Source organism: Primulina tabacum, chromosome 7 (assembly GCF_025594145.1).
Source record: "Primulina tabacum isolate GXHZ01 chromosome 7, ASM2559414v2, whole genome shotgun sequence".
Classification (NCBI taxonomy): Eukaryota; Viridiplantae; Streptophyta; class Magnoliopsida; order Lamiales; family Gesneriaceae; genus Primulina; species Primulina tabacum.
The window spans coordinates 28,645,436-28,672,039 of record NC_134556.1 but is presented as its reverse complement, the minus strand read 5'-3'; the positions used below and the strand labels follow the sequence as shown (position 1 = coordinate 28,672,039).

The 26,604-nt window shown below is 34.9% G+C and overlaps 1 pseudogene; it reads left to right on the top strand.

Annotated features, from left to right (window-relative positions):
• The first annotated feature begins 1,027 nt into the window (after nucleotides 1–1,027).
• On the top strand, nucleotides 1,028–26,604 carry LOC142550656 (uncharacterized; annotated as a pseudogene).

Here is a 26,604-nt window from a genome sequence, read left to right as displayed (position 1 = left end):
TGTAGCTCCCGAATCCAGCAATGCGTAGGTAGCTACACCTAGAATGAATATCCTTTCTGTGACGAATATTCCGTCAAATCTATTCGTGTTGAAATTTAAGGAATTTCTATCACTATTTTCCAAAAAATTTCGATAATTACATGCTTGAACCATATGTTTTCCCAAAAAAATTGCATTTTAGCCCCTTCAATTTTGAAAATTGCATTTTAACTCCTTAAGTTTTCGTAAATGCCATTTCCAGCCCTCAAGAATTTTGAATTCTACAATTTGGGCCCTAAAATTTTGTAAATTTTTGATTTACCCTTAGGATTTCGGAAAATTATGAAACAGCCCCTAATTACCTAAGATTTACAAAAACAGCCCCTAGACTTTAAAAATTTACAATTTAGTCCCTGGGTTTTAGAAAATTCCATATTCATACTAGAATTTTGGATTTATCTCAATTTCAGTCCTTGGACTCCTCAAAAATTTGGATTAGCCCCTAGAATTTTGGCTAGTACAATTAAGCCCCTCTAAGTTTCGAATTTTTTGCAATTTGGTCCCTCTAATTTTCAAAAATACAATGCATGCCCTTATTCTCATTTTTTTTCCAAATTTCAAGCCTTAAAATTCTTATTTGTATTTAGTTTATTTCTTTGCATTAGTAAGACTTATATTTTATGCTCAATTTTCATCATTTTCAATGTCATCCCTTAAATTCAATTATAGAAGATCATGCGACCTAATTTCTTCTAGTTTTTTCAGTATGTCAATCAATTCTCATAACCATTTAAACATTTCATGCAATAAAAGCAATATAAAAATGTTAAATAACTAGGTTATTAATGATTAGAGTCGTATATGGCTCCTCTTTAGCTTCTTCAGCATGCATCACATGAGCTCTGCCCACAGCTGGTCTTCTCTTCTTTGAGCAATCAGCAGCTTTATGTTCTTCTTCCTTGCATATGAAGCACCTATATGATCCCCACATGCACTTGCAGCATAATTTTCTTATTTTTCTGTCCTCCCTCTGATAGGAACAAGAAATATGGGTGTGCATCTTTGGTCCAATCTCAAGGGTGCATCAATAAGGATAGAAAGAGCTAGATATGCTGGTACAAGTATCGCATTACAATTATTATTGGCAAGCTCAGTTCAATGAATTGGCCTAGCAGAGATGTGCCTAACTCACCCTCGTCCCGGTGGGCAGTGTTCGTGTCAAAGGATGTGCTCAAGTTCAAGTCACCTAGTGTATCTCAAATTCCCCACAAACAATTTCCAAGTTCAATATGTCGTGCATTTTTCTGTTGCCAACATTCGTGCCGAAAATTTCATTGTACAATTAAGATTTTCATGCATCAACCACTCGTGTGTTCTAAACTAGCGCCGTGACAAAAATGGACATGTGTATTTATGACCCATTCAACATCATCATTGACTACCACATACCAATCTAGCACCAACTATAAACAACTTCTCAAATGACAACAAAAATAACACGAGACAAATGAAACACAAAAGACGAACTAAACAAATAACCTAAACACAAGATAACCAAACTAAACACCCACCGCCCAAATAGAAACGCGAAATGTCCCCACTGCACAAAAACAACTAAACAAGTAGACAAACGAACATAGTAACTAAAAATGGATGCTAAACAGAATGCAGTCGAATTGAATTAGATAAAACGAATGCAAAGAAAAGGGAAATATGAAGACTCCCCTGATCACTGCTCATCCTCATCGTCCTCGGGTGATGCAACTTCGGGCTCCTGATCGTCTGGCTGAGGGTAGGCATAGCGGAATGGGAACGGAGGTGGGTATGCCGACGGTGGTGGATAAGCTGAGGTGTCATGACCCATGTGCGATGCCATACCGCGCACCAGAGACTCCATCGATGTCATGCAACTGCTGTTGACGGTGTTGTACTATTTTTGATGAACCGCAAAAGAACACAACTGGTCAACTTTATCAATAATTTCCCACGTCGGGGTTGTGGGTTGTGAGTGGTCAACTTTATCAATAATTTCATCGATTGCAACCATTTCTCAACCACATTGACGACTACCTCGGCTCGCGCACACAACTCTGTAATGATAGTAGGGAAGAATAGGGCAATGTTGGTGTAGAGCCCAAAAATCAGTACACATAAAACTCATGCATTTATTTAATTGTTAAATTATTTAATCAAATTTAAAATAATTTTTAGTGATGCATAATTTGTATAATTGCATTATTTCAAATTATTTATGTTTTTGTGATGCATGTTAAATATTTTCTTGAGTTTCATGTTTCAGGCGATTATTCGATGCGGGATCGAGGAAAAGAGACCGACGACGATTTTGGCGATTTTTAAAATGTGGTATTTTATTTTAAGTCAAGGAAGTGGCATTTTAAATGATTTATTTACTTTTAAGCATTTTAAAAGCTTAATTTAATTATTAGGTAATTGTATGATTTTTAAACTTTTAAAGGTGTAGCACTTGTGTATTTTATTTTAATTAGGGGATTTGTAGAAGTTAGTGTTGATTAACTTTTATTTAACATTTTTAAATTTTTAATTAAGCACTCTACCCCTAATTAACCCAAAAACACACGCACACATACACTTTTACACACACTAATACACGCCTACACACACCATCAGCACACACATTTCATTCCATCTCATTTCAAATTTTTGGAGAGCAAAATAAAACCTAGGGTTCATAGGAAACTCATCAGCCGCCCCTCCCTTCAAAGATTTCAACAATTCTCGCCACTTTTCTTCAAGAAAATCGTGCCAAGTATGTCCCAGATCGTCTCTCGTATCACACCCGCCTCGGTATCGTCGTTTCGATATTTCAAATCATCAAAAAGCATGTATATTCTTTCCTTTGCATCGATCTTTTCAGAGTAATAATTTTGATGTTTATTGTATGAAAACCATGTTTGAGAAAATATGATTGGATCACTTTTGGAACTGTTTTTGGATCTCAAAACTCGAATTTGCTGTCTTTTTAATTACTGTGACTTTTCGATCGATTTTCTAGAAAAACTTTCAACATATAAAACGTAGAGCTTTTTGATACTTTCGATTTGATATAAAATTCAAAATATTTGGATAAGAAATGAGTGAGTTATGATCGTTATCGTGGGACTGCTCAAACTGCGTTTTCTGAAAAATACGTTCTTGACGTGTTCTTGAAGTTTTATGGTTGCAGGCTTTGTTGGGGATCGATGGGTGATCGCTGCTGCATTTAGGTATATCTAGAATGATGATGGTATGATTGTTGGCGTTTCGTTTCGTGTCGTTAGGCACCGGGTTGAATTAGAAGTCGTATGGAGGGTTTTGGCCTCAAGTGTCGTGTTCACGGATTTGTTGCGTGCTTGTGAAGCGTAGTTGTTTTGGGGCATTTGTATAGGCTTGAGTCAATGCTATATTATCCTAGGATGGGTCTCGAGGTGTTGTCTCAAGGTTGGAATGATCGAGTTAGTGAAACTAAGTCACATGCACAGGATTTCTCGTTGGTGTGCTTCTCCCGCAGGTACACGGACCCGGGGCCGGACCCTTACACGGGGCCCGTGCCCTTGTTTCCTTCAAAGTGTCAACACACAGAGCCTACACGGACCCTTAGACGGACCTTGACACGAGGTCCGTGTCCTTACTTCTTTTCGGGCATAGCTTTACAGAGCCTACACGGACCCGTAGCCATACCTGGGCACGGGGTCTGTGTACTTCCTTTTTGGGGAAAAATTATGTTGATTGTTTTGGGGTTTTGGTGTCCTGGTTTAGTACGATGATTAAACGAGGTCAAATCCCGAGAGATTTAGAATGTTTTGTCATTTTTGGATGTGAGCATGACTAATACGTCTAAGTTATGAAAGATAAGTGTTTGAACTCATGTAGTACGTGCAGCAGTGGCCCCAAATGAGATCCAACGAATCCCTCAACGCCAAGTAAGTTTGTTCGACATTCAAAAGAAACTATTTTAATTTTTTAGGTATGCTAAATGTCTTGTAACCAAATTATGAATGGGTTTGAAAGTCGGCGAATGTGGCCGAGGACCTCTCCACCCCGGTAAAGCATGACCGGGTTTAGATCAGAATTGGAAAGCGGTAAAGCATGACCAGGGACCAATCCACCCGTTAAAGCATGAACGGGGATCTCATGTATGTGGTAGTGGACTTTCTGTAATGCCCAAAATTTTATTATTGTAATCTGAAATGATTAATTGATAATTGATGTGATTATAGACGGAAAAGGACAGACGAGAAAGACAAAAGAAGACATGAGATATGTGCGAGGACAGAACCCCTCGCGCATATGCGTGACCAAGAGGCGCGCATATGAGCGAGAATGGCAGAGAACCTCGCGCATATGCGCTAGACAGGGCGCGTATATGCGCGAGCAGTTGCAATGAAGAATGCCGAGACCAGTAGGTCTCGCGCATATGCGCCATTGAGGGTCTCACATATGCGCGAGACGTGCAGCACAAGAGAGCAGCCACATGGCTTGGACATGCAATATATATGTAATTTATTTTCATTTCCCTTCAAAAAACTGAAGAAAGAATCGAGGAAAGCTACTGAGGAAACTTCAAGGTCTTAAAATTCTAGAATTGTGAGTTGCGCAAGATCCGACCGTCAGGGTTTTAATCCGAGTTTGATACCGTGCTCCTCTCGTCAAAAGCTTCGACAGGACGTAAGTTTTAATTCTTTCTGACTTGGTTTGAAATTTGATATATGGAGAATCATGATATGATCTATATTATCTGTTGCTGAGATTGTATCATTGTATAATCGACACCAGATCGAAGAACAGATACCGTATGAAATGGCTATCATTTTCAGATTGAATTTGATTGAGATTATACAGATTTGATATCAGATTGTATGGTTGATTTATTATGAGTTGTTGAGATTGATATATGTTGATATTGTATTGCTGGATATATCGAGATTGTACCGTAATGCCGTTGAAACAGAATTAGATTGAGTTCTGATTATATCCAGTATTGATTTGGTTGTATATTGATATTGTACTCCTCAATATTGACATTGCCAGATTGGGTATTGACAGCTTCGAATTCGAGACTTCGACTTCGTCAGATCGACAAAAGAAAGGTATAAATCAATGTTGAACCTGAAAGATACGACTCGAGTTAGATCTGACTTGAGTTTCCCAAAACCACATACTTTATTTTATTGCATTGATGTTTGCAATTCATGAGATTGATATGCTTAGTCTATTGATTTATAGTAAAGCATGAGTTAGAGTCTTGGGCAGATGTGCCTAGTCTTTGGCAGAACCGCCAAGTCACTGGACTTTTGGTGTATCGATGGGCTTAGGAGTAAATCGACTCTTAATGCAGAAATTCGATACAGAATGCCAAAGTCTGAGAATAAGAACGTACCACCATCTAGCTGGGAGATTAGGTGGGAGAACGTTGCGTTCTTATTCGACCGAGATCCCTAGATTAGAGAAGAGTCGAGTCAGAGATTATGAGTCAAGAGTTTGATTTACAGTTTTATATCGATTCATGTCTTTCAGATTATGATAAATGTTATTGATATATGTTCCATGCTTTTATATCTGTTTATATGATTAAATGTATACGTTGTTTATATTGGGAATATATTTCTCACAGGAGTTATCCGGCTGTTATTTTGTTTGTATGTGTGCATGAAAATAGGTTGGACAGGATCAGGGTCGAGAAGAGGATGAGAGATTGAGATTAGCGTGGAGATTCGGACCCAGAAGTAGAGTTGTTTCATCACTTTATATGTAGTGAATGAACAGCAGTTTGTTATGATTTACTTTTGTAAAAACTTGTACTTTTGATCTAGATGTTGATCTTGTAAATGAAATAAGATTTATTTCATATGTTGCGAATTCATGTATTTTAAAAAAAAAAAATTATGACCCAGTTTACTTAATTGTTACATTTGATCCTAATAATGATTAAGAAGATGAATTAGCGTCCAGGTCCCCACACTTTTCCTGCCAGCCCAGTACTGTGGTTTAGTCTGATTAGGCGTATTTATGTATGGGTCACTTGCTTTGAAACATATCTCTACGCAAAATGATGAAGTACACGAATGTTCAAGTATATATGTTGCAAACATGTTTCAAAAAAATTTCACGTTATGGCAGGTCTATGTATGTATGCAAGTTCAAGCTTTTACATGTATGTTCAAGTTTCGAGTATGTACGCCCTATTTTAAAGATTGTATGTGGTTTTACTACGTAATACTTGTTATGCCCAGTTTATGTATGTTGAGTCTTTAGACTCACTAGACTTGATCGATGCAGGTGAGGATGACGTTGAGGAGACGAGAGGTGCGGACCAGTGAGCTGGCTTGGACAGAGTGGGAGGATAAACCCGAGAACCGCCCATGTTTCTTTTTAGTTTTCATGTAATGATTAAAGTATTCTGATTTCACGCTTTGGCTTATGATGTTTAAATAAGTGTTTTTAGCAAACTTCATTCACGAACTTTTTATGGCAATTATTTTTGGGATGAACAGTATATTTCAAATCGAAATTTGAGATTTTATTTCTTAATTAAGAAAAATTTTATTTTTTCGCAAATTTCAAGTAGTTCAAAAATACGGTACATTACAGTTGGTATCAGAGCGGTGTTCTTGTAAATGGTTATGCCTACTGCCAGTTGCGAGAAGCTCACGAAGCCATACCTCAAGTCTGTAAGTTTTAAGGTTTTGAATTATTCCATGTATTAAGCATTAAATCATGATTTCAGCATGTCCATGTTTCAAGTTCAAATTACGTGCATCTTATGCTGTTGATATTATATTCATGCACATTGGGTTTACGTGTTGGGTAAATTGTTGGATCAGTATGCCTCCTAGACACATGATTAACCGGGAAGCAAGGGATGAGGACAGAGTGGCTCGAGAGGAGGAGAGAGGCGTTCCTCCTCCTCCACCGCCAGATATGCAGGCATATATGCTTGCAGGTATGACTCAGTTCTTCGCACAGTTTGCGGGGAACCAGGCGGCAGTGTACACGGGGGCGAGGCCCAGGCCAGAGGCTGTGTACGAACGGTTTAGGAGGACGAATCCTAAGGAGTTCTCGGGGACTACTGACCCGATGATAGCTGAATGATGGATTAAGTCCGTCAAGGTAATTTTCGCTTTTATGGAGCTACAAGATGCAGATAGGATCAGGATGGCAAAGTCGAAAGAATTTAATCAGGATGGCAGAGTCGAAAGAATTTAACTTACAATGAACCATAGCCCTTCCATCAGTCTGCTCGACAGAGTTGGCATAAAATTCACGCATAATTGGAATCACCGCAGCCATGGGTTGAGCACAAAAGGACTCCCATTGTGAGGCCCGGGGCCGAAGAGGGCGGGGGGTGATCGCCGGTGCCAGGAGGTTGCACAGACAATGAGCGGCTCCTGTCTGACTTCTAGGTAGAGGGAACATGAATGAATCGATCTTACACCGGAAGGAGAGCTATTCCGAAACTGTTAAGGCATGAGACTGTGCAGTTGAGGAGGGTTTAAAAGATTTGATATGCACTATTCATATCAAGAAGATGCATCTTCTTTTTGGTAGCTAATAAAGATAAAAAATTGTATATTAATTAAATATTTTATAATATAAATATATAGTTTTTGTTTTATTAAATGTTTAAATATTATATGTTTTATAATAAATTGTATAAAATATAAGTTGTTGTGTAATTATAAGTTTTTACTATTTTTTACAGGTTCGATAAAACAAAAATAAACTTGGCGTTGCAAATGGGATTAAGATGATTCTTGGACCTGTAGAAAGTTGATGTTAATATCTACAATATTGGTGGCAAGCATGAGATAAAAATCTTCTCACAAATGGGATCAAATTAAGCAACAATTAAAGTTACCAAAGAAGTGGAAGTTTTATCATGCTCTAGTATTTTGACCATATCTCTCAAATTACTTGGTCAAATGGTTAAAAAAAATACCACAATTCAAACAACTCAGATATCTACATGTTTGTTTTTATGTAGAGAAGAAAATTCGGATGGGAAGATTTTCAAAAGTGATGTGTATTAAAATATTAATTTCTTGGAACACCAATGAAGACTTATGTGTAAAAAATAATATTTTATTTGTGGTTATCTCCCCAAATTTGGCTATAAATAGGGGTGCATTGTAATGTATTGAGATATCCCTCATTTTATGAACAAACCTTTGAGTTCATAATATTTCTCTCTTTGTTTTTCCTTTATTTCTTCATTTAAATATAATTAGCATGTTAAATTCATATTCAAAGTTTTACATTTTGAATAATGAGTAGCTAACCTTCCCAAAGTTGAGATGAAAAGCTGAAACTCTTGGCATGATAATAAGGTTATTAAAAGGTAAGAATCTATGTTTTATATTATTTAATCATTATTTATTATTTATGTTATATTTATTTCTTTAAATATTATTATACTCTACTTATAGGTGGGAGTTTTGATTTATTGTTGCTATATGTTACACTAAATTCTTGGAACCATTTAAATGTTAGTTTGGTATTACCAACCATTTAAAGTGGATGCCTTGATTTATTATATGATTATATCATAATATTAATTTCTTGAAACCATTTAAATGTTAGTTTGGTATTACCAACCATTTAAAGTGGATGCCTTGATTTATTATATATGAATATATCATAATATTAATTTCTTGGTACCATTTAAATGTTTGTTTGGTTTTACCAACCATTTAAAGTGGATGCCTTGATTTATTATTTATTAATATCATAATATTAATTTCTTGGTACCATTTAAATGTTTGTTTGGTTTTACCAACCATTTAAAGTGGGAACCTTGATTTAGTGTTTACATATATATATAGCACAATAAATACTTGACAACATTTACAAGTTTTGGTGTATATTATATACTTATAAGATAATAATATATAACATAATAAAAATATGATTATTTAATATATATTGGAACCATTTTATTAAATGGATTTCAATAATATTCATTAATGTTAACTTTATTAAAATACCAAGAGTGGATCCTTTAATCTCAACTACTTAAATTAAAATATGAACAATTAAAAATTACCAATTAAAGATTCAAACTATTAAAAGAAAAATAAAACAAAAACAAAAACAAAAAGACATTGTAGTGGACTTGTAATTACCTTAGCTTCCCTGTAGATACAATATTCGGACTCACCGAATTATACTACTTGTGGACAACCTGCTCTTGGGAGTGCAACAATCAAAGTCGCAACAAGTTTTTGGCGCCGTTGCTGGGGAAGTATAATTTAATTTCAAGTCTATTTAATTTTGTTTATAGTTTATTTTTTTTTATTTGAATTTTTATTGCTTTTGTGTGTTTTTATTCTTTTGCATTTGCATTTGAATGAGCATTTGGTCACGTACACTTAGTGGTCGACTCATTAGAAATAACCCTTTATTTTTACAAAACATGGCGGAAGAACCCATCCAAGAAAATGAAGATGAAATTCAATCTCAACATGATCATGATAGACGAAAAACACTTAGAGATCACATGAATCCTACACGTACTAGTGCACCTTCATGTCTAGTTTTTCCCCCTAATGCATCTCATTTCAATTTTAAGCCTGGTATTATCCAACTTTTACCCAATTTTCATGGCTTAGATTCTGAAAATCCATACATGCATTTACGAGAGTTTGAAGAAGTGTGCAACACATATAATGATCTAAATTGTAGCATGAACACCATTCGACTTAAGCTTTTTCCTTTTTCTTTAAAAGATAAAGCTAAAACTTGGCTACAAAATCTTAGATCGGGATCCATTCGAACTTGGGATGAATTGCAACAAAAAATTTTGAAAAAGTTTTTTCCATCTCATAGAACAAATTCTTTCAAAAGGCAAATCATCACTTTCACTCAAAAACAAGGAGAAACTTTTTATCAGTGTTGGGATAGATACAAAGAATTGCTTAATCTTTGTCAACATCATGGTTTTGAAATTTGGAGAGTTGTTTCTCAATTTTATGAAGGCTTAACACCTAAAGATAGGCAAATGGTTGAATTTATGTATAATGGAACATTTGAAGATAAAGATCCAAATGAGGCAATTGAGTATCTCGATTCATTAGCTGAAAATGCTCAAAATTGGGACACTATAGGTACAATCGAACCATCAAACAAGATTCAATCTCCCACATCTGGTGGAGATATGTACACCCTCAAAGATGAACATGATCTCCAAGCTAGATTTACCTCTTTGGCAAGAAAAGTTGAGGCACTTGAATTGAAAAAAAATGGTCAATTAAAAGCTATTCAAGAAATTGCGTGTCACATCTGTGATATAAGTGATCATTCTACAAAAGATTGTCCCAATTTGCCCTCTTTTAAAGAATGTCTCCATGAACAAGTCAATGTTTTGAACAATTTCAAAAGGCCAAATTTTGAATCATTTTCTCAAAATTACAATCCAGGTTGGCGAAATCATCCAAATTTTAGTTGGAAGAATGATAATGCTGCACAATTTCCCCAACCACATTTTCAAAATCAACAAAATTTTCAAAATTATGCACCTTATGTTCCTCCACCTAAAAGGAATTTAGAAGATTTATTGAATTCTTTCATTGCAAAGCAAGAGTCTATCAATACTCAAACTGCTCAAACCATGACAGATTTGAAAGATACTCTTGCTAAACTTGCATCTGCACTTAATGTTCATGAAAAAGGTAAATTTCCTTCACAACCACAGCCTAATCCCAATTATCATCATTCACAAACTGGAACTTCTGGAACTCAAACGATGGATCAGGTAAAATCTGTTATTACCCTTCGAAGTGGTAAGGTTGTGGAAAAATCCATTCCTGAACCTTGTGAAGATGATGATAAATCAACTCCAAAGGGTAAGGATGTGGAACCCATAACTTGCGAAGAGGAGGTTCAACAGACAGTGTCACCACCATTCCCTCATGCATTGAAAAATACAAAAAAATCAAATTTGAATTCTGATATATATGATATTTTTAAACAAGTAAAAGTTAATATTCCTTTATTAGATGCAATAAAACAGGTACTGTGAAAAGAAAATTGAATGTGAAAAAGAAAGCATTTTTAGCCGAACAAGTAAGTGCAATCATTCAAAATAATAATATTTTGAAATTCAAAGACCCTGGTTGTCCTACTATTTCATGTATTATTGGAGAACGAAAGATTAAAAAAGCCTTGCTTGATCTTGGAGCTAGTGTGAATTTACTTCCATATTCAGCTTATCAAGAACTCAATCTAGGCGAGTTAAAATCTACTTCGGTAACACTTTTACTTGCCGATAGATCTGTTAAAGTGCCAATAGGTATGGTAGAAGACGTGTTGGTCCAAGTTGATAACTTTGTATATCCTGTCGATTTCATAGTTTTAGATCCACAACCTATCGAAGCTTGTAATGAAATTCCTGTAATTCTGGGTCGTCCATTTTTAGCAACTTCTAATGCTCTTATAAATTGCAGGAATGGAATAATGAAGTTGTTATTTGGTAACATGACCTTGGAGCTCAATGTTTTTAATCTTTGTAAGCAACCACATGACAAAGGAGATGAAAGTGAAGATGAAAATCTTATTAAAACTCTTGTGGAAGAAAACATTCAAGAAGGGAGTACTCGTGATCAATTAGATATTTGTTCAATTGAAACTGTTAAAGAAAATATTGAAATTGATCTTGATAATTTTATCAGGTATCACTCGTTACCAGGATCAGAGAAAGAATTTGATGCAAAATATGATAACAAAGACGAACCACCCATATTGGAGTTAAAACCCTTGCCAGAAGAATTGAAGTATGCATTTCTTGGAGAAGATGAAACATATCCGGTGGTAATTTCTTCCAAACTAGCAAGTGATCAAGAAGGTAAATTAGTTGATATGCTTAAAAGACATAAAAATGCAATTGGTTGGACACTAAAACATCTCAAGGGCATTAATCCACTAATTTGCACTCACAAAATTCACTTATAAGAAAATGCAAAAACATCTCAACAACCACAAAGGAGATTAAATCCACACATGAAAGATGTTGTGAAAACTGAAGTTCTCAAACTACTTGATGTTGGGATTATCTACCCTATTTCTGATAGTAAGTGGGTAAGCCCAACACAAGTAGTTCTAAAAAAATCTGGCATCACAGTGATAAAAAATGAAAAAGGTGAATTGTTAACAAGTCGAGTCCCCTCTAGTTGGCGGATGTGTATTGATTATAGAAAATTAAATGACGCCACTAGAAAAGATCATTTTCCATTACCATTTTTGGATCAAATTTTAGAAAGAGTAGCAGGTCATCCATACTATTGTTTTCTTGATGGATATTCAGGTTATTATCAAATTTCCATTGCACTCGAAGATCAAGATAAAACTACATTCACATGTCCTTTTGGAACATTTGCATTTAGAAGGATGCCATTTGGATTATGCAATGCCCCAGCAACATTTCAAAGATGTATGCTAAGAATTTTTAGCGACATGGTTGAAAATTGTTTGGAGATTTTCATGGATGATTTAACTGTTTTTGAAAATACATTTGATAATTGTCTTGAAAATTTGGAAAATTTTTTAAAAAGATGCGAGGAAAAAGGTCTTATTTTAAATTGGGAAAAATGTCATTACATGATTACTTCTGGGATTGTTCTGGGACATGTCGTGTCATCTCATGGAATTGAAGTTGATAAAGCCAAAGTTGATGTCATTGCCAATTTACCCCCTCCAAAAACCATTAAAGAAATTCGCTCATTTTTGGGACATGCTGGATTTTATAGGAGGTTTATAAAGGACTTTAGTTCAATCTCTAAACCCATTTGTAACCTCTTAACAAAAGACACTGCATTTGAGTGGACTCAAGAATGTCAAATTGCTTTTGATAAAATCATTCGACATTTAACATCAGCTCCTATCATGCAACCTCCTGATTGGTCTTTACCATTTGAAATCATGTGCGATGCGAGTGATTATACAGTTGGTGCAGTACTGGGTCAAAGAAGAAACGGTAAGCCTTACGTGATATATTATGCAAGTAGAACTTTAAACAATGCTCAAAAAAATTAATCTACAACTGAAAAAGAACTACTTGCTGTAATATTTGCATTAGATAAATTTCGTTCTTATTTGATTGGATCAACGACTATTATGTTTACTGATCATTCTGCTATTAGATATTTGTTGACCAAACAGGATGGAAAGCCACGACTGATACGATGGATTTTGTTGCTCCAAGATTTGACATTGTGATCAAAGATAAAAAAGGAACCGAGAATGTCGTAGCCGATCATTTATCGAGACTAGTAACAGGATCATCTTGTGAAATGACACCAATTAACGATAATTTTCCTGATGAACATCTATTTTCAGTTACTACAACACCTTGGTTTGCTAACATAGTAAATTTTCTTGTGACAGAAAAAATGCCACCGCAATGGAGTTCCCAAGATAAAAGAAAATTTTTGAATGAGGTAAAAACTTTTATTGAGATGATCCGTATCTGTTCAAGTATTGTCCAGATCAAATTTTTCGACGTTGCATACCCGACAATGAGGTAAGTAGTGTCATTAAATTTTGTCATTCAGAAGCATGCGGATGACATTTTTTTCAAAGAAAACGGCTGCAAAAATCTTGCAGTGTGGATTTTATTGGCCCACTTTGTTTAAAGACACCCACGAAATCTGCAAGATCTGTGAAAATTGTCAAAAATTGGGTGTGATTTCAAAAAGAAACATGATGCCTTTGAATCCTATCATTGAAATTGAAATCTTTGACTGTTGGGGAATTGATTTTATGGGACCTTTTCCACCGTCGTTTGGATACTTGTATATTTTAGTTGCGGTTGATTATGTTTCCAAATGGATAGAGGCAATTCCATGTCGAACAAATGATCATAAAATCGTCATCAAATTTTTAAAAGAAAATATTTTTAGTAGATTTGGAATTCCTCGAGCCATGATAAGTGATGGGAGAACTCACTTTGTTAATAAATCATTTGCTTCATTAATGAAAAAATATGGTATTACTCACAAAGTAACTACTCCTTATCATCCTCAAACAAATGAACAAGTTGAATTAGCTAATAGGGAGATAAAGAAAATTTTGGAAAAAACTGTTAACTCAAATAGAAAAGATTGGTCTCTGCTACTTAATGATGCACTTTGGGCATATCGAACAGCTTTTAAAACATCATTGAATATGTCTCCCTATAGGTTGGTTTACGGAAAACATTGTCATTTGCCTGTGGAATTGGAACATAAAGCTTATTGGGCAATCAAAACTTTTAATTCAAGCATGGATGATTGCAACAAATTGCGCAAATTGCAACTTAATGAACTTGATGAACTCAGAAATGATGCGTATAAGAATTCAAGGATTTATAAAGCAAAAATCAAATCATTTCATGATAAAACAATTCTTAGAAAATCTTTTGAGATTGGTAAAAAAGTTTTGTTTTATAATTCTCGACTTCACATATTCCCAGGAAAATTACGATCAAGATGGACAGTCCCATATGTTGTAAAGCATGTGTATCCTTATGGAGCTGTGGATATTGAAAATCCTAAAAATGGTTATGTTTTTAAAGTGAATGGACAAAGGCTTAAACCATTTTTGGAAAATGAAATCTTTCAAGAAGAGTTTTTTTCTCTTTCTGATCCTTAAATTTTTATGTTGCATTTAATTTTGTTTGTTTTTAATTCAGGTTTCCTTAATATTTTTATTTTCCCGGTTAAATGGTGGATAACGGTACTCCGTGACTCTCATAGTCGGTTAAATCAGTTTCACACAATTGCTGATACAAAAAAAAAATCATTTCTTTTCTTTTCAAATTGGATGAAAATCTCTCAAAAATTTGTAAATATTTTCCCTCTGTTTCTGAAAATGTTCTAAGAAAAATGTATGCAGGTAGGTGTGAAAGATTGAGATTGTTAATGCAAAAAGGAATTCCAGAAGATATTCGTCTTGTAATAGAAGCTAAGGTCCGATTAGGAGGAGAAGTTCCACAATCATTGCTCATTCGGTATTTGCCTGGATTAGGAAAAAGCGCTTATGCGAAAAAACGAAGGGCCAAAAGGTTAGGGGTTTGTCACAAGTGTGCAAGATAGACTTGTGACAAACGATGCAGATCTTTGGGATGTGTTTCCGATAACACAGAAGATAAAATTGGTTTTATTAAGAATGGGCTGAGTAAGGAGTCTTTAGATAACATCTTATTGACTCTTGAGACGCATTCTAGTGGACATGTGCATATTGAACTTCTCCGTTTATGAAAACAATTTCAAGATGAGCGTCATAGTCTTGGGAATCCGACTAAAAAAGACCCTGTTTGCCAATTTATAAGAAAATTGGATGGGAAGCATATCCTCGACTCATAGAAGGTGTTGAAGCCGTTTCTGGACGTAAAACCAGAGGAAAATTGTGAGCCACAATCACACTACTGTTTATATGCATGTGTGTCATTATTATTTTTACTGTTTATTATGCTTACAGCTATGACCCATAGTTTTGTCATGATAACATATTACCCCTATAAAATCTCTCATCTTTCTCTCTATTTTCGCAGACCAAAAAGAAATTAAAAACATGGTTGGATCCTCTGCACAAACATTGAAAAATATTTGTGTATTTTGTGGGTCGAGTTCTGGAAAAAATGAAGTATTTGTAGTAAAAGCGAATAAACTTGGATAGATATTGGCTGAGAGAAAAATTCACTTGGTATATGGGGGAGGTAATATTGGGTTAATGGGATCTGTTTCAACATCTGCTCATCTTGGAGGTAGTCATGTTTTAGGTATTATTCCTACAGCTTTAGCTGAAGGAAATATTACAGGTGTTACGATTGGGGAGGAATTAAAAGTTTCTTCTATGTATGAAAGAATCACCAAAATGATTGAAAATTCTGATGCTTTTATCGCACTACCAGGTGGTTTTGGTACATTAGAAGAAATTTTTCACACTGTTTCTTGGGCACAACTTAATATCCACAATAAACCTGTGGGCTTGTTGAATATCAATAATTATTATGACAGTTTGTTGATATTTCTTGATAAAGCTGTGGAACAGAATTTCATTTCAGAAAATTCACGACGGATGCCCATCTGTGCTTCGACTGCCGACCAATTAATTGATGATTTGGAAGCTTTTGTTCATAAGCCTGATCCGATGATAAAAAATATCAATTGGTCGCAATCAAGCAGTAAGAAAAGAAAGTTGGATCATTGATTCAAAAATCGTAGATTGGTTTGCGTTTGTTTCAGTTTGTTATCTTCAATAAAATTTCAGGTGATATCTCTTTCATTATGTACTCTTTATTAATAGTAATTTTGACATTAGTGACAATTTCATATTCTGATTGGGGAGAGAAAAATCCACTCTCGTACTCTATGTTAAAATAAAAAAAAAATTTATTTTAAAATTAAAAAATGTTTATTGTTTGTATCTTAGTAATTTTTGCAAAAATATCATACATTACATGTTTGAAAAGTTTAGATTAGAAATTGTAATAATCTATCTAAGGATGTTTAAATTTTTATTTGAAAAAAAAAAGTCAATTTTAATATTTTGATCACTATAAAAATATGATTTATGAAATCTTTTTGAATGATTAACCATTGTGATAAAATCAGTTATTAAAATATATGGCCCAGGATATACCTGATAAGAGTGCCTAAAATTTTTAGACTCACACATATTTTTTGAGTGAGTGGAGAGGATTGAGAAAACAGGTTGCGAGCCTTTATCGATCATCAGAGAGGCTATCTATTGTTTAGATCTTGTGTTCTTATTTTGAAAAAAAAAAGTGATATTTCCTGAAAAAAAAAGAAAAAAAAAGAAAGATGTTGAAAATCTATGTAATTTTTAAGTTACATGCTGCGACCTATATCTCTCATAAAAAAACAAATAAAAAAAGAGAAAAAAAAAGAAAAAAAGAGAGAAATAAATTGTACAAATTAAATAAATATGTGGTCAAGGAGCATAAACTTAGTCTGATTCCATGATGTAAAAAAATCAGGAAAAAAATATATAATAAGAACACTGGATTTTAAACAATGGATTTCCTATCTTTTGATTAATTTGGCTCGTTTGTCTGTCTGCATTCTGTAAACAATTTTTCTGAGCATTTATCTGTATTCCAACTCCATGAGAGAAATCATTCCCATAAATTGAAACACTTATTAACCTGTGAGAATATGGAGTTGAGACTCTTACTAGGAATTTCTGAAGGCCATGTACATTTAACTACCTGAAAATAAGCTTTGAATTGATCAGTTCAGATTATTTCATAAATTATAATTATAATGATCTTGATATAACTTTGACAGTTTTCAAATTTAATTTAAACACTTGGATAGTTCTGATTACATTTCTATTTAAATTAATCAATATGTTTTGTGTTGCTATTAACGCTTAAATTGCTAGGGACTAGCAATAAGCTGGTTAGGGAGTGTGATAAAGATAAAAAATTGTATATTAATTAAATGTTTTATAATATAAATATATAGTTTTTGTTTTATTAAATGTTTAAATATTATATGTTTTATAATAAATTGTATAAAATATAAGTTGTTGTGTAATTATAAGTTTTTACTATTTTTTACAGGTTCGATAAAACAAAAATAAACTTGACGTTGCAAATGGGATTAAGATGATTCTTGGACCTGTAGAAAGTTGATGTTAATATCTACAATATTGGTGGCAAGCATGAGATAAAAATCTTCTCACAAATGGGATCAAATTAAGCAACAATTAAAGTTACCAAAGAAGTGACAGTTTTACCATGCTCTAGTATTTTGACCATATCTCTCAAATTACTTGGTCAAATGGTTAAAAAAAATACCACAATTCAAACAACTCAGATATCTACATGTTTGTTTTTATGTAGAGAAGAAAATTCGGATGGGAAGATTTTCAAAAGTGATGTGTATTAAAATATTAATTTCTTGGAACACCAATGAAGACTTATGTGTAAAAAATAATATTTTATTTGTGGTTGTCTCCCCAAATTTGGCTATAAATAGGGGCGCATTGTAATGTATTGAGATATCCCTTATTTTATGAACAAACCTTTGAGTTCATAATATTTCTCTCTTTGTTTTTCCTTTATTTCTTCATTTAAATATAATTAGCATGTTAAATTCATATTCAAATTTTTACATTTTGAATAATGAGTAGCTAATTCCCAAAGTTGAGATGAAAAGCTGAAACTCTTGGCATGATAATAAGGTTATTAAAAGGTAAGAATCTATGTTTTATATTATTTAATCATTATTTATTGTTTATGTTATATTTATTTCTTTAAATATTATTATACCCTACTTATAAGTGGGAGTTTTGATTTATTGTTGCTATATGTTACACTAAATTTTTGGAACCATTTAAATGTTAGTTTGGTATTACCAACCATTTAAAGTGGATGCCTTGATTTATTATATGATTATATCATAATATTAATTTCTTGGAACCATTTAAATGTTAGTTTGGTATTACCAACCATTTAAAGTGGATGCCATTGATTTATTATATATGAATATATCATAATATTAATTTCTTGGTACCATTTAAATGTTTGTTTGGTTTTACCAACCATTTAAAGTGGATGCCTTGATTTATTATTTATTAATATCATAATATTAATTTTTTGGTACTATTTAAATGTTTGTTTGGTTTTACCAACCATTTAAAGTGGGAACCTTGATTTAGTGTTTACATATATATATAGCACAATAAATACTTGACAACATTTACAAGTTTTGGTATATATTATATACTTAAAAGATAATAATATATAACATAATAAAAATATGATTATTAATATATATTTGAACCATTTTATTAAGTGGATTTCAATAATGTTCATTAATGTTAACTTTATTAAAATATCAAGAGTGGATCCTTTAATCTCAACTACTTAAATTAAAATTTGAACAATTAAAAATTACCAATTAAAGATTCAAACTATTAAAGGAAAAATAAAACAAAAACAAAAACAAAACCAAAAACTAAAAGGCATTGTAGTGGACTTGTAATTACCTTAGCTTCCTTGTGGATACGATATTCGGACTCACCGAAATATACTACTTGTGGACAACCTGCTCTTGGGAGTGCAACAATCAAAGTCGCAACAGTAGCTCATCAGATAATAACTCCAAAGTTAAGCGTGCTTGACTTGAGGCAATTTTGGGATGGGTGACCCCCTGGGAAATTTTCTATGGTGCGTGTGAGTGAAGACATAAGCACTGGAAAGACTCGACTTGGTACAGTGAGGATAGTCGTCGAATTTGGGGCGTTACAATTGGTATCAGAGCTGACCTCTCCTAGTACGGTTTGGTTCGGGGATGAACCAAGTGGAAGCTGGTGGCATGTGAGGCTCGGGCCGAAGAGGGCGGGGGGTGATCGCCTGTGCCATGACGTTGTACAGACAATGAGCAGCTCCTAGCAGGCTTCTAGGTAGAGGGAATATGAATGAACCGATCTTACACGGGAAGAAGAGGGATTCCGAAACTGTTCAGATATGGGACGGTGCAGTTGAGGAGGGCTTAAAAGATTTTATATATACTTCTCAAATCAAGAACTTTCATCTTCTTTCCTGGTAGCTCATCACCTAAGAACTCTAAAGTTAAGCGTGTTTGACTTGGGACAATTTTTGGATGGGTGACCCCCTGGGAAATTTCCTATGGTGCCTGTGAGTGAGAACATAAACACGCGCGGGAAAGACTCGTTTTGGTATAGTGAGGACAGCCATCGAATCTGGGGCCTAACAACCATCCTCGTTCCTCAATGTCTTGTAAAAGATGTAACAATTTAATGGAGAAGTCAAACCCCCATTCCGGAATGGGGCGCAACGCCTATGCACTTTGGCATGTTCATACCGATTTCGGGCTTTCTCATTCACAAATTTACCTCTATTATCGGACGAAGAGGAGGAAGAGGCATGTGTTACCTTAGATTTCTTTGGAGCCATTGTTGAATGTGGAGGTGGGCATGATAAACGAACCACGACAATTGCCTTGCCACTTAGAAAAGGGAAGCAGAGTCACCTTCTTGCTTGAATGGCGTGAGAACTTAGGGACTCAGGTACCTGCAAATAGAGAGGGACAAACGGATGGTGAGGGACAAATTTAGGAGGAAAATTGCGAAGCAGGAGGGTTTGTGTGTGCACATAGTGAGATAAAGAAGAGAAAGGAGGCTTTATAACGCGGCACGCTGGGGCGGTCAAATTATACCGCCCTAGCGCGCTGCCCTCTATCGAAAAAATAATTTCATGTAGAGCGCTGGGGCGGTCAAGTTCTACCGTCCTAGCGCAAATCTCTCTGTCTCCAAAGTGCCAATGAAGCGCGCTAGGGCGGTCAAGAAGTACCGTCCTAGCGCGTGCTCCTCTGCTTCTGACTTATCATTTTTTTAAAATAACAAATAAAAAAAATCAAAATATAAAACTAAAAAAAACACAATTAACTAACTAAAAGAAAACAAATTAAAAACGAGTAGAAAGGCTCAGTTTATAGTCAAGAGCTAGACTGTAGGTTCCCCCAACAAGAAAATATACATTCAACCACACTCGAAAAACAATGATTTTATGAAAAAATATTGTATTTTTCTTTTAACAACGGTTTTAATGAAAAACGTTGTCTTTTTGCATTTTTTTCTTATCAAAGAAAAAGGTTTTTAAAAAATTGTTGTCTTTTATGGGTCAAAGACAACGGTTTTTCAAAACTATTGTCTATGAGCGGGTTTTTTTTGGTAGCTACGACAACAATTTTGAAAAAACCGTTATTTTTCATGTGTCAAAGACAACAATTTTAAAAAACGTTGTCTATGAACGTGTTTTTTAGTAACTACGACAATGAATTTTAAAATTGTCGTCTATGAAAGGATTTTTTGGTAGCATGACAACGGTTTTTCAAAAACGATGTCTATGAACGAATTTTTATTTAGTTTCACAACGGTTTTTGTAAAAAAAAAAAACTTGTTTTTATTTAATTACAACAACGATTTTGAAAAATCTTTGTAAAAAACCATTTTCTTTTCACTAAAAAAAATAATTGTCTTGTGATATTTATTTATTAGATATCAAGGCGGAATCTCAATTCCCTCGATCATTTCTACGGCAATGACCTAATAAATCTTCTCCACCACAATAACCTTAATCCCTATATCACTGTTGACGAGCTCTCCAAGCTCATGCAATGGAAACTCGCTCGTGGAAAGTGAAGGTCACGCTTGTTAGCCTTTGTCTCCTCTCTAAGGGATGACGTCGTTCGAGTCGCGTCTCGGAAGGCGTTTGATTCATTGCCTGATATTGCCAAGGCTGTCTCTGAATTAACTGTGTTGAAGGGCGTCGGCCCCGCCACTCCATCCTTTGTTCTCACTGCTGTTGGATCTTGGTTTTCTCGTGCCTAAATGCAGCGGAAGTTTTAAAATTTTTAGATCTTGACATTCAAGATGCATTTGGACACTCGTATGGTTTTATAGATAAACATTCATAGGGTATTGAATTTATACCTTTGGTGAAAGATTCACAAGACTCCAACTATTCTAGAGTTAGCGGAGATAGCTCTTGATGAATTCCCTACGAACTTTGATCAGAAACTCCTTTCTTTATTCTTCGAATCAAGTACACGACTAGAAGATTTGTTCCTCTTCTAATTTGCACTATAAATATTAGAAGAGATTTTACGTTGGAGATCAAACTTTGAGAGACGGCTCAATCTTTTTCCTCAAAAGGAAGTGGCCGAAATATTGAGGATTTGGGAGAAGGGAATTTCAAAAATCTCAAGGTGATGGAGGCTAGGGTTATGGCTTGATTACACCATTTTATAATTAAGCCATGACCTAATATTCATAATTAATATTAATGAGCTTAATTAATTAATTGGGCTAGTCCAACTAGTTTATTAATTAATCAAAGTCCATTAAGAACTTTAATTATTTAGTATGTTGAACTTTTACTCCTACAAGCCCATTAAACCCACTTCCCACTACTTAATATTTAATATTTAATAAACTCAACTTTTGAGCTTAATAAATTAAATTCATTATAAATTCAACATTTGAATTTAATATTTAAATTATAAATTCAATTCCTTGAATTTATCACCCTCAAAATTTAATATTTAATAAACTCAACTTTTGAGTTTAATAAATTAAATTCTCGAATTTTATAAATTCAAGTCCTTGAATTTTTTTTCTCAAAATTTAATTATCATAAATTCAATTCCTTGAATTTACTATATCATAATATAAATTCAACTTCTTGAATTTATTCTCTCAACGGGAACAAATGATCTAGTGCTTGCGTGACCCTCAATGGTTCAGGGATACAGCTAGCCGTGGGTTCATAATTCCTTGTGATTCAGGACATAATCTTTTATTCGGGCTTACCCTTATTTGCCCCATTCTATATAACAACAATTGATCATAGGAATGTCAGAAATCATATTTCTGATTAAACCCATCGAATCATGGTAAGAGCGTCTAGTAGCATCACCTCATGATTCCCTAGGTATCACTGATAGTGCCTGCAAGAACCAGCCGATTATGATTAACGTACAGTACGGTCCCTTCATCTCATATATTCCAATCGAATCTGCAACCATTGGTTCATCGAGGGTTGCATAATAATTCGATAACTATGTGACACATATAAATAGTGGCATCGCTTCCACTATTGGAGAAACTCCTTCTCCAACGTACATCTCATACTCTTGCCAGAGATTCTGTAAGGTCCAAAAGTAAGACGACGTTCAAATTTAGGAATTTTGAAAAATGGCTAATTAATTGATTTTAATTACTTAATTGATTATGTGACATGCATGATTTTACGTTAAATAGGATTTTATTGTCATTATGTATAAAACTATATTTTTAAGGATTATTCGAGTTGTGATCGAGGATCGGAGACCGAGAGCTGAAAAATGTAAAATGTTTTTATTAAATAATTGTTTTTAATTATTTAAAATATGGTTGATATTTTTTCATATTTTTGAAAATAAGGGGTTTTGAGGTGAATTTATACGTCGAGACGTAAATTTTATCGGTGTTGATTTTTCAACAAAAATACGAACTTTTTGACAACCCGGCTAATAAATTCACAAACTTTCCTAAAAAAATTATTTTAAATACTTAATTATGCACTAATGGACCTAATTAACCTACCCAATGGGCCTAAGCTTGGTTAGTATCCTAATTATCTATTTAAAGTACAATTTCAACCCACAAAACCCACATAACTCTCGCCCCACTCCCCAATCCCATACAAACTCCCCACCAGCAAACCCACACAGCACACACATCATATTTCTTCAAGGAAAATCTCCAAAATTTCAAAGGAATTCAGCCAAGGGTTTTTCTTCGCCGTCGTTCTTCGCATCGCCATCAAATATTCGTGTGTTTAAAATGCAAAGACACACCATACATATCCTTTTCTTGTCTATCACATCGTATTATCGTTTTTATTACGTTGGTATGAAAAGCATGGCATTCTTGTTATTATTTTTGGATTTTTCATATACTTGAGATAAACTAATGGTTTTATGTTCCAATTCATGTCCTATACGTGTTAAGGGGCTGTCATGATGTTAGGTTATGATCAGGTAAGGTTTATACATGCTTTAGAGTCCTAGAAACACGACCCTAAACACTACTAAATCGAAGCAAACATGCTGGTGCGTAAAATCTGTCATGGTAGTCATAAGGGTTTGGTTGTTAGTTCATGGGGCTTGGCTTGGTCTCAGGCCTGAGTCCAGAGATTAGGCAGGGTCTGTGAGGGGTCAGGGGGAGAGTCCTAGCCATGCTAGGACTCGAGTACAGGGCTCGGGAAGGAGTCCTAGCTTGCTAGGACTCCTACTCGAGAAGGAGTAGCGCAGCGCGCCTTGGTGCAGCAGCGCGCTGGGGGTTGTACGGCTCAGCCAGGAGTCTCGGGCTGGGCTAAAGTGATTCACTAGGGTCCTAGGAGGGTGACGGGAGGTTGGTCCAGGGGCTGGCTTGGTCGAGCAGGGTATAGGCACTATACAAGATTCCTACGTCTACTAGGAGTCTCGGCCCCAGCACTTCGGTTGGCATGCTTCTGTTTCAGGTTGTGCTTCGAGTCATAGGGGTCCTTGTGGTCCAGAGGGTCCTTGAGGGTCCAGGGGAGGTGTGGCCCGAAGATGGCTCGGGGTGGCTCGAGCTTGACGCGGTGCAAACGTAAGGGTGGCTCGGGTATGACTTAGGGCTTGAGGTTAGGGTTTTCTTTCTTTGACAAATTATTCGAAACACAGCTCACCGGGGGTCGAGTCATGGTTCATGAGGGCTAAAATAAATAAAAAGCCTAAGCTTTAAATTTAGGAATTTTATATTAAAGTTTGAAATTATTCGGGATTAAAACGCCGTAAACACGAGTAATTAAATATTATTTAAAAAGTTTAACATTTAAGCTAAATAAAATTATGGGAAATTTAATTTAAGCTTAAATAATTATTTGGGACACGTTAGAGTCAATGAAATTAAGAAAAAGTCAAAATCGAGAAATTTTATGTCTAGGGGTAAAACGATCATTTAACACCTGAAAATTAGTAAACGTTATGGAAGTGCTCTGAAGTCTGTTTTATATGCTATTATGGTGATTTTAAATGTTTAAGGAGTTTTATATGCTAAAATGTTTATGTTAAAAGTTTATGAAAATTTTATGATTCATTTATGGAATTTACGACGAAACGATAAAGCTAAAAAGGTTATGTTGCATGCTTGTTTTTAAAGGAAAAATGATATTAAATGCATGATTTTTATAAAGTGATGAAAACGTAAAACGTTGAAAGAAGTGAAGTAATTGTGACTATTGAGGATATGAGGATAAGAATGGGGATGTCGTGAGAGAAAAGGCATCAGAGGGAGCCCAATATGGGAGAAGGCCCCAGAGGGAGCCAGACGATCGTATTTCCATTTGATTATGTCTCACTTGTGTGTGACAAATTTGCAGGAAAAATGACCGGAAAACCGAATCTGGAGCAAAGTGCGCAAGCCTAGAAGGACATGGCAAAAAGGCTGGCGCGAGAGGTGATCCGAGCAGCAAATCTCCAGAGAGGCGCGAGAAATGATTTCCGAGAAGAAAACTTGCAGAAGACTCGGTGCTCGGGCGGTAGAAAAATTACCGCCCGAGCGCGACTGCCGCATTCCCCAAGCAATTTACAGAAGGTGTGGCGCTCGAGCGGTAATTGACTACCGCCTGAGTGCCACCTATTTTTGGAAAAAGTTCCTTGCCGATTCCTTACCTTAGTCTGGGGATGTGGATGATATGGAAGGGATCTTTGGACGTTTTGAGGGCATTCAGACTTTATTGGAGAGCCGCCATAAGCTTTGGAGAGAACTTTGCGCTTGGAGTTGAAGATTCGAAGTATTTCGGGCGTCGTTCCTTGCAATTTTCGTCAAATCTAGTATTTCTAACTTAGTTTTTATCTTTTAATCATTGTTGTGTTTATGTCTATTATGAATTCGAGTAGCTAAACTTAAAATATTTGTTGGGATTTAAGGGGATCCTACCCCGAACTCTGATTTAGTTAATTCATATTTCGATTTGTGATTTATTCTTGATTTTACTATTGTTTTATCGTGTTGTTAGAGCGTAGCTAACTTTAACAACGTTTTTATATTGCGAGTGAGTTCGAGAGAATAACTTGTTATAGGAACGAGTAATATAATCCTTGGATCTACAATTTATATAGACATATGAAATTGGATACGCACTGATAGTTATAGTCTGGTAGGACGAAAAGTAGGGGATTTCATAGATCGACATGCGATTCATTCTTGATAAATAATTAACGACATTTAATTACTTCATTGAGTAGAATTAGTTTGGCATAGCTCGAGAGAGTGTGTTAAATTGAATAGAAAATCCTGTCGGAAGCATATAATCATTATCGAACGAATTAATTAATTAACGAGGGGTGGGTGAACCGATATTCCCAACAAATTCATTTCTCATTGTATTTTAAATCAACCATTCCAGATATTATATCTCATTATTTAATTCCTGAATATTTTGATTTGCATGTTTATTTGATCATAGTAGTAAAAATCAATCAACCAATTTTCGTTGCTAAATATTTAATAACTGAAAATAATAATTTTCAAACATAGTCTCCAGTGGAACGATACTCGTACTCACGTATATTATACTATTACTTGACATCGTGCACTTGCGATTAATTGTTGAGCATACAAAATCATATTTTTATTAAGGATTCCCCAGTGCAAGTTTTGCTCGATCAAGTTTTTGGCACCGTTGCCGGGCACTGTTAATATACAATTTTATTTTCAATTATTTACTTTAGCATTCTCTATTTTACTTTGTTTGACACCTTCGATTTCTTCGCAGGTATCTCTCTTGTGCATGCCAAGGTCTCTAGACTAGAGATATTCAATCCCGAGATTGAAAGAACCTTACGCAGGAGACGAAAACAGCAGAGGCTTAAAGACATAATGAACAGGAACGAACGTGAGGAGGAGCATCACGAAGATCTAAGGGTCGAAGAGCCAAGGCACATAACCATGCTTGAGTATACGCAACCGTCACTTGATGGAGCACGTCCAAGCATAGTGCGACCAACTGTCAGGGCAAACCAGTTCGAGATCAAGCCAGCCATAATTCAAATGATCCAGAACACTATCTAA